At 37.8% G+C, this 9731-nt stretch overlaps 1 pseudogene; it reads left to right on the top strand.

Annotated features, from left to right (window-relative positions):
- Positions 1–720: 720 nt before the first annotated feature.
- On the top strand, positions 721–1574 carry LOC121442784 (annotated as a pseudogene).
- Positions 1575–9731: the final 8157 nt, after the last annotated feature.

Below are 9731 nucleotides of genomic sequence, written 5' to 3'. Positions count from 1 at the left end.
CAAGGCAATGGTGACACACACCATAATCCCAGTAGCCATGCTAGTTTGCTATATAAACCGGACAGTAGTGGTGCACACCATTAATCCCAGCACTAGAGAGGAATATAAGACAGGACTAGATAGTTCTTCGAGGCAGGACCATCATTTAGGACTGGGGTAGCATTAAGAGCCAGTGGCTAATCATTTTGCTTTTCTGACCTTCAAGTTGAACCTCAATTTCTGACTCTTGAGTTTTTATTAATCATGCTACACAAAGGAACTTTGGTTGCAGAGCTCTACTGTAAAGTCTAGTGGTTTGAGTTCAAAAGGAATAATGTGATGTGGGAGGGTCTCCTGTTTTGTGTTGATTTCATTGGTTAATAAAGAAACTGCCTTGGCCATTTGATAGGCAAGCCCTTAGGTGGGTGGAGTAGACAGAACAGAATGTTGGGAGGAAGAGGGAAGTGAGGCAATGTCCATGCCTCTCCTTTCTGGGGCAGACGCAATGGAGCCAGCCGCCAGGTCAGAGATGCTGAATCTTTCCCTGTAAGCCACCACTTTGTGGTGCTACACAGATTATTAGAAATGGGTTCATCAAGATATGAAAGTTAGCCAAGAAGAGGATAAATATAATGAACCAGGCAATGTTTAAAAGAATACAACTTGTCAGTTCCTGCGAGTTTCTTCCTGCTCTCTGCATCTGGCCTCTGGCCTCTGGCCTCTAGCCACTTCCCTCGTGTCATGGCCCTGAAACAGCAATCTGCGCTTCTGCCTCAGTCCAAGAAACCCAAATTGGCTCCTTCCCCAAAACTGGAGGACAAGTCTGCCTCTCCTGGCCTGCCGAAGGGAGAAAAAAAGAAATTGAACACAATGATGAAGTACAAAATGAAATAGACAGACTTAATGAACTAGCAAGTGAGGAAATACTAAAAGTAGAACAAAAATATAACAAACTCCGCCAATTGTTTTTTCAGAAGAGGTCAGAATTGATCGCTAAAATTTCACATTTTTGGGTAACCACATTTGTCAACCATCCACAAGTGTCTGCACTGCTTGGGGAGGAAGACAAAGAGGCTCTGCATTATTTAACCAGAGTTGAAGTAACAGAATTTGAAGACATTAAATCAGGTTACAGAATAGATTTTTATTTTGATGAAAATCCCTACTTCGAAAATAAAGTTCTCTCCAAAGAATTTCATCTGAATGAGAGTGGTGACCCATCCTCAAAGTCCACTGAAATCAAATGGAAATCTGGAAAGGATTTGACAAAATGCTCGAGTCAAACACAGAATAAGGCCAGCAGGAAGAGACAACATGAAGAGCCAGAGAGCTTCTTTACCTGGTTTACTGACCACTCTGATGCAGGTGCAGATTAGTTAGGAGAAGTCATCAAAGATGACATTTGGCCAAACCCCTTGCAGTATTATTTGGTTCCTGATATGGACCATGAAGAGGGAGAGGCAGAAGATGATGATGATAATGATGACGAAGAAGAAGGCTTGGAAGATATTGATGAAGAAGGAGATGAAGGTGAAGAAGATGAAGATGATGATGAAGGGGAAGAAGGAGAGGAGGATGAAGGCAAGGATGACTAGCACAGAAGACTGATGAATTCCAACTCTCTTTTTTATTTTATTTTTAGTTTTTAAATTTCTCCAGCACCTGGGAGCAAGTTGCAGTCATTTCCCTCCCATCCTCAATCCCTCTTGTGCTCAGTCGCCTTGTTTCTGAGGTCTCGCTTCTCAATACCGTGGTTCTCAACTTATTTTTGGAGAAATGTCTTGAGCAAAATACAATGGGAAAAGAATCTCCACTACTCTGTTCTACATTCATTTTTATCTTTTCTTGTCTTGAACTGTGGATTCAACACCACCACCACCGTGCTCTGTGGGAAAAAAGAAAAGCCCTCCAGCCCCTTTGGCTCTGCTGGAGGCTGGGGGGTGCTAGGCCCCTGTGTAGTAGTGCATAGAATTCTAGCTTTTTTCCTTTCTCTGTGTATTGGGTTCAGAGATTACACTTTGTCTATGTGAATACAGACAGTTAGCATTTACCAACATGTATCTGTCTACTTTTTCTTGTTTAATAAAAAAAAGAAAAAAGAAAAAAGGGGGGGTTAGAAGGTCAGCAAGGGTAGGTTTGAGGTGTCTGGGGGGGGTAAGTGGGCATTGTGACCACATGGCTTCTCCTTTGGCATGTTTAATTCTGATGTTAACAGACGTCCTTGCAGTTTAAGATGACACTTTTAAAATAAAATTCTCTCCTAACAATGACTCGAGCCCTAACACTCAATGGGAGAATCAGCAGAGCCTATAGGAGTTTATTTGGAGTTCACATTCTCTGTTGTAACTTTATTTTTAATTTTTTTTTAATTTTAGTTTTTTGGTTTCACTGGAAGAAAAAGATGCTCATTTTAAATGTTGAAGTGTACAAATTGCTTTGTTACAATAAAACCAATGTGTACATACACACACACAAAAAAAGAATACAACTTGTGTGTTGTTATTTTGGGGCAAAAGCTAGCCTGTGGCTGGGAGCTGGGAGGTGGTAAGCGGCCCACAGCTCCTTCTACAATTATGCACTTAAAAATTTGTCAGGGGGAAGACTTCATTCTAACTGCACTTCATGTTAACTGCTTTACCAATCAAACAAAAACAAACCAAACCAAAACCAAAGAGCTAATGTGCATAAGGAAATATTGCAGAGGGAGAGCAGTGACACTGTCAAACACGCTGATTCTGTATGTGATTGTGGTGATGGCAGCATCTGAGCATTATAATGTCCAAATTCATCACATTTTATACATTAATTTTCTGTAATTTCCATAGATATCTTAAGAAAATAAAAAAAAATCTGCAAATTCAAAGACAGAATTAATACAGGAATAAAAATGTTGAGACTCAGGTTTATAGTAATAGAAATACTGCTATTTAAGAAATACCTTAAATAATAAGGAAGAGATCATTATAATTGAAGACAAAGATGCAGGACCATAAGACTGAATGGGAAATAAACTGGGTAAATTTTATAGAAATGGTTTCTTCTGAAGGACAATGATCTTGTTACCCTGTAGAAATTTGTTATTTATGTTGCTTTATTAAAATGGTGATTGGCCAGTAGCCAGACAAGAAGTACAGGCAGAGCAACAAGAACAGGAGAAATCTGCAAAGAGGAAAGATTCACCCTGGAGTCATAACCCAAATGCAGAGGAAGCAAAATGAGAATGCCTTGCTGATAAAAGGTATCAAGCCATGTGGCTTACACAGGCAAGAATTATGGGTTAATATAGGATATAAGAGTCAATAGGAAGCGAGCTAATAGGCTAACCAGTTTATAATTAAAAAGAAAAGAAAAAGAACTTTGGGTATCTATTCAGGCAGCCAGATGTCCTTTCCAATAAGCAAGATTACACTCTTCTGGGATCTTTGAAGGAGCTTACGACTAAATAATTAGACTTAAAGTTTTCTTTAGTTCTGATAAAAGGTAAATTAGGTATAAAACCTTATAGTCACAAAGATAAAATAAATATTAAATTATTTTGTCTAAATTTGACAAATAAAAATGGACTGGATGTTGTAACTGTAACTTTTATTTGATACCTGTTTTTGTTGTATGTAATTTTACTATGTTAAAGTTAAAATCTTTCTTTTTAACTAGACAAAAGGGGGAAATGCTGTGGAATAATATTTTTGTAACCTGTAAATATGTATCCCTGTTATTGTTAATAAAGAATTGATTGGCCAATACCTAGGCAGGATTTGGGGGGCAGAGAGAATGCTGAGGTGAAGACCATGGAAACAAATCACTGCAAGGAGATGCAGAAAGAAAGAGATGAAATTACCATACTGAGAAAAGGTACCGAGCCATATGTCAGAGCACAGATAAAACATATGGGTTAACATAAAATGTCAGAGATAGCTAGTAACAAGCCTGAGCTATTGGCCAAGCATTTATCATTAATAATAATCTCAGTATGGTTGTTTGGAAACTTGCTGGTGGGACAGAAAAGTCTACCTACAAAGAAAAATTCAAAAGAACCAATACAAGTGACCAGTAAGTATATGAAACAATCTCTTCAATACCACTACTTAAGAGGGAAGTAAAAATCAAAACTAAATGATGGATATCTCATGGTAGTTAAACTGGTTATTTTTGAAGGAGAAAAATAAATCACAAAGCAAAATTGAACAGACAAAACAAAAACACAGATCCTCAGATTAGACAGCATAAATGAATAAACAACAAGAACAACAACAAGCCCTCATAATGCAACCAGTGGAGATATAAAAACATAAGGCCACTGTGGAAAACTATGCACAGCTCCATCAGAGATCTGAAACTAGAATTACAACATGATCAAGCGGCTGTCTGATTCCTGTCTGTGTTTCCAAAGGAAATGAAGAGAGCATATAATGCAAAGCCCCAGACAGCTGTGCTTATTATGGTGTTCTTCATAGTTGCTAAGAGTCAGCCTAGGTGAACTTTTTTAGCACACCAGCACATTAATTATTATACATACCCACGGAAGTGTTACCTAGGTATAAAGAGTTATGTAGTAATGCAAGATGCAGAAGAAAAGAATGATTATGTAGGAAATTACATCAAGCAAAATATTCCAGGTACCAAAAGTGTCTTTGCCATACTATACAGAAACTGAGAGAGGTATAGACCCAAAGGCAATGCCCACTACAGGTGGATGAAGGTGTGAGGAGGATGATTTGGTATGATGATTATACAGAATAGGCATGTGTAAAATTCCATACCTGTGACTGGGTAGATGGATCAGTGGTTAAGAGTACTTACTGCTCCTGCACAAGACCTGGGTTCAGTTCTTCATATTCACCTGAGAGCTCACAACTCCCTGTTATTCCAGTTCTAGGTGAACCAATGCCCTCTTTTGACCTCCATTGGCACTGCACATATGTCCATACCAATACACTCAGGCACACACCAATACCATAAGATAAAATCACATAGAATATCACACAGAATTTTATGAACATATATGTGTTTAAAATGACTTATCAATTAAATCTCTCTCTCTCTCTCTCTCTCTCTCTCTCTCTCTCTCTGTGTGTGTGTGTGTGTGTGTGTGTGTGTGTGTGTAGAAAGCAATGTGAAGGCATTCATGTCATTTATTGTTTAAATCAAAACATTGATGGAATAAAGGGCCTCGCCATTAGTCACTATATCAAGGACGGATATGGTAGTCCATGCCTTTAATCGCAACCCTTCCCTGGTAGAGAAATATGGTAGAAGCAGTGACAGTGGCAGGTTGGTCTCAGTAGTGAGTTCCAAGCCAACTAGGGCTATAGGAAGACCAGTTAAAATAAGAGGCTGAACTGTGATATATGGACACAAAGAATACGGTTTTATTATTCCACTATTTCAGTACAATATACACTATTTCAAGCTAGATTAGTTACTTATTTGCCAAACAGCATCTGTGGTCTGGGGAGGATAATCATATTAACACTACTGTATTAAGAGGAAGTAATAAATAAAGAAATAATAAAATTAATGTTTGCTTAATGAATAGTCTGCAAATAGTGGACAAAATTTATGAACACAGAAACCTTAAAGAATTCCACTAAAACAGTTTCTATTGTTGGCATGTCAAAAGGGCAGTCCTTGGGCTTCCCACAGGTCAGGGAACCCTGATTGCTCTTCGAGCAGATGAGGGGGGGGGGGCGACTTGATCGGGGGAGGGGGAGGGAAATGGGAAGCGGTTGTGGGGACGAGGCAGAAATTCTTAATAAATAAATAAATTAAAATAAAAAAAAAAAATCTAAAAAAAAAAAAAAAAAAAATCTGACAGAAAAAAATTTGGAGAGGGCAGGCTATTTGGAGATTTCATGGGATTTTAGTGATTTGTGGCAAGAAGGCTTGGCATCAGAAGAGCCTTTGTGGTGGCAGAATCAGGAACTCTTGTTGTCAACTTGTTTGCTTAAAGGGGGCTGGGATGCACAGATTGACTGTAAGTGTGGCTAGCTAACAGCTGTCAAGGGCCTGCCTCTGGTGGACTAGTACTTCTGCAAGTCAAGGCTCATCTTGTAAAGCTCTACATAAGAACACAATAAGGGCTATTGAGGATGTCTCAATGGACAAAGGTGCTTGCTGACATTTCTGAAGACCTGAGTTCAGCACTGGGAAACCACGAGGTAGAAGGAGAAAACTGATTTCTGCAAGTTGTTCTCTGCCTTCCACTTGTGTACTGTGACATGTGCACCCATCTCCTCAACAAAATAAATGCACAAGTTAGCATAATTTGGAACTCAAAAGGGAAGTAGACCTGAGGGGAGATTATGTATTACAGTGGCGAAGAGGATGAAAATTGGGTGACTGGATATGTTATCATTATATATTTATATTTATATTACCTATTTAAGCATGCATAAAAGATTACATTTGGAACTGGAAAGTTTGCACAGTGGTTAAGAACACTCTCTGTTCTTGCAAAAGACTGGAGTTTAGTTACCATCACTCACATTAAGAGGTTCAAAACTGGCTGTAACCTCTGTTCCAGAAGACCCAATGCTTTCTTCTAATCTTTGGGGGCATACACATTAACATAATTAAATAGACTAATAATAAAGGAAATATAAAATAAATTAAAAGTCAAAATTTTAGAAATATCGTCACAACTTGGAGACCAAGCATATAAAAGAAAAGTCAGTGAAAGACATTTCAGATTCAAGCCATTTCTTACAAGGATACAGAATTCCTCTTGAATGTCATTTCAACTTAGTGGTGGTCATAAGAATATTTGCTCTTTAATATTTTGTATTAACACTCAATTTATATCACCTAAGCACTTCAATTTCCATTCAAGGTGACATATCAGATATAATGATAATAGTAGTGAAAACAGAAAAAATAATACTTGGTCCTGACTACATGACTTCTGTTCCTTTGAGGAGCTCGCTTAACCACTTACCAAGATGTGGGTTACTCAGTTCATGCTGCCCTGCAACCACCAGCAGATGCTGCCCACAAATAGTGCTTAAGTAAGTCTCCTTAGATGCAAATATTTCTTGAAATATGTACCTATAATAGTTAATAGAGTAATTTAAGGAAGATATTTAACTTTTCACCTGGATACAGGGCCTCAGATGATGGGAACTTGAGGTAATGAACTCCGTCCTTGGCAGATAACCACATGTGAGGTAAAAAATCAATGCAGAAACCAGTGGCTTGGAAGGTAGACAGGGGTCTAACTGCTCAGGAATGTACCAGTCATAAAAGGTGTTTTATTTTAACATTTAATTTATTCATTCTATTTCTGTCTGTCTTTTTCTCTCTCTCTCTGTCAGTCTCAGTGTGTGTGTGTGTGTATGTATGTATGTTTTGTGTATGTATGTTTTGTGTATGTGTGTGCACGCACATGTATGTATGTGTTCGTGTGCTTGGTTATGTGTTGTTGGTATATGGATGGCACAGGAGACATTTTGGGAGTTGGCTACTTCCTTTCACCATGCATTTCCTGGGTTTTGATCTCAGGACATTAGGTTAGGCAGGAGATGCCTTTGCCAAGTGAACTGTTGTGAAATATTATTTTCAGATTGTTATATTTATGCTGTAGGATATTTGTTTATTAATGCAAAATGTTGTTGCATTCTTTTATGAGGCAGTTCTTTAACTCTGTGAAACTGTGTTACTTTGCCTTTCTAAAACACCTGAATGATCTAATAAAGAGTTGAACATCCAATAACAAGGCAAGTTGGTATGACAATCCTTGTTGACTCCCCAAGGAAGGCCTTAACACCTCTGAGAATGGTGAATGGGAACAGGGAGGAAGACAGAAGAAAGTGAGGGAGGAGGAAGTGGGATTAATATGTAAAATGAAAATTAAAATTTTTAAAAAAATATGAAAAATAATTAAGAAACAAAAACAAAAAAGAATAAACCTCCATATGCATTTATTTGGTTTTTTTTTTTTTATTTGGAAGCTGGGTGGTGGGCCATTTCACTTAGCCTGGTTTTGCTTATTTTTGTTACTTACACAGCCAACTTAAGTAGAAGCATGTAGATCCTTTGTTCTTCTAAGTCATTTTAGGGGGAACAAGAACTTGGGCAGGTGACATCACTGATGAACCAACACTAAATACAATCAACCTTATCCTGTGTCTGTCTCAGTTCTTACACAGTGTGTGAAATCTTGACCATATCACTTTTCTCTTAACTAGTCTTTAAGTCATTTTTTTAATTGGTTTGATTCATTCTGGGCTAATGATTTCTACACATTTACCGAAAAAAAATTACATAGATTCTACATGGTTATGTTGAATCATGTAATCCATCATAAGGATCTGTAAAAAGTAGAAGGACAAAGCCCTTGGCTTAATTTTGAGTATTCTCCTTCTCTCCTATAATTTCATATTATCTCTACTCTGGTCATTTTTCTCTGATGCCTTTCTTGTCCTTGAGAAAAAGTGAGCATGATTACACATATACTCTCTGTTCATGTGTGTGTCTTTCCTGCTTGAAGTTCCAAGGACTTTCTAGTCTGTATTTTAACTGCTGACTTCTTAAAGTATCTACATATGTCATACTTCTCTGACTGTTTTCATAAAAGATAAACATTGTCTATATTCTGTAGAACACCTTCAACTACAAATTGCAGAATTCCAATGCAAACAAGCAAAACATGATTTTTGCTGACTAATGTTGATGGATAATAAAGATAAACAAACAAACTTCTAGGGAAGTTAGCTCTAGGAGTTTAGAGAGGCCATGAGTGAAGACTTCAGTCATGGGTCAGCAGTTATTACTCACTGCTCTTACAGAAAGCAAAGTTTGGTTTTTGTTGCCTATGTCAGGCAGCTCCCAATTGCCTCTAAGTCCAGCTTGAAGAGACCATCTTCTCAACTCAATCTGCAAGGGCACTTACTTGTGAGGGCTCATAGACATATAAGTCATAGTTTTTAAAAATAAATTATGAGGGCCTGGGATGTTCCTCAAGTGGTAGGTTTTTTGCCTGACCAGGTGTATCAATCCCTGGTTTTGATACATAGCAACATGGAAAATAGGGTGGTAGTGTGTGCATGTAATTCTAGAATCTTGGAAGTGGATGCTGAAGGATCAGAAGTTCAAGATCATCTTCTACTACATAGAAGTTAGCCTATGTATACCAGAATATGTCTCAAAAAATCCATAAGAATGAGTCCTTCAGGATCTTTGGCTTTTTCATCTTCTGTGATTCAATTCTCAGTACTGCTAAACAAGCAAGACACACACAATAGGAGCTGCTTTGAATCATTTTTAAAAGGAAAACATCCAAATACAATAGAATTTTCCTTGCTAATGTCTACAGAATGGTATTTTCAAAAGGACTCATAAACATAATTGGATTGAATAAATGGAGTTATGTTTCAGGACATCATCAGCCACAGAGTTTGATGCACTAACCAGAATCTTATGTATAAGAGGAGTTGTGCTCTTTTATAAATGGCAGTTGATTACTCAGCATAAAGTAAAAATCAACCAATTATAACCAGATAGCCCAATTAGCTCTTTACTTTAATTTGCAGTGTGTGAAGGTCATGTACACTTCTTAGGATTTGGGTTGGAAAATAAAGTGTTCAAAACAGAATCTACATAGCATACCCTAACAAACTCTGCCAAACAACCCATTCTCCATGGCATTTCCACCTTCTGCTGCAGAATACAGACTGAGATAGAAGTGGAAGAGCCAAGGTAAACTACAAAGCAATGAAACAGGCTACCTATGATTTGGCTACATCTTTTGTGGTTTG

Source organism: Microtus oregoni, unplaced genomic scaffold, assembly GCF_018167655.1.
Source record: "Microtus oregoni isolate MIOR12 unplaced genomic scaffold, Mior012 000002F_ref0000024, whole genome shotgun sequence".
NCBI classification, from domain to species: Eukaryota; Metazoa; Chordata; class Mammalia; order Rodentia; family Cricetidae; genus Microtus; species Microtus oregoni.
Note: the sequence above shows the minus strand (reverse complement) of the source record. Positions and strands in the feature narration are given on the sequence as shown.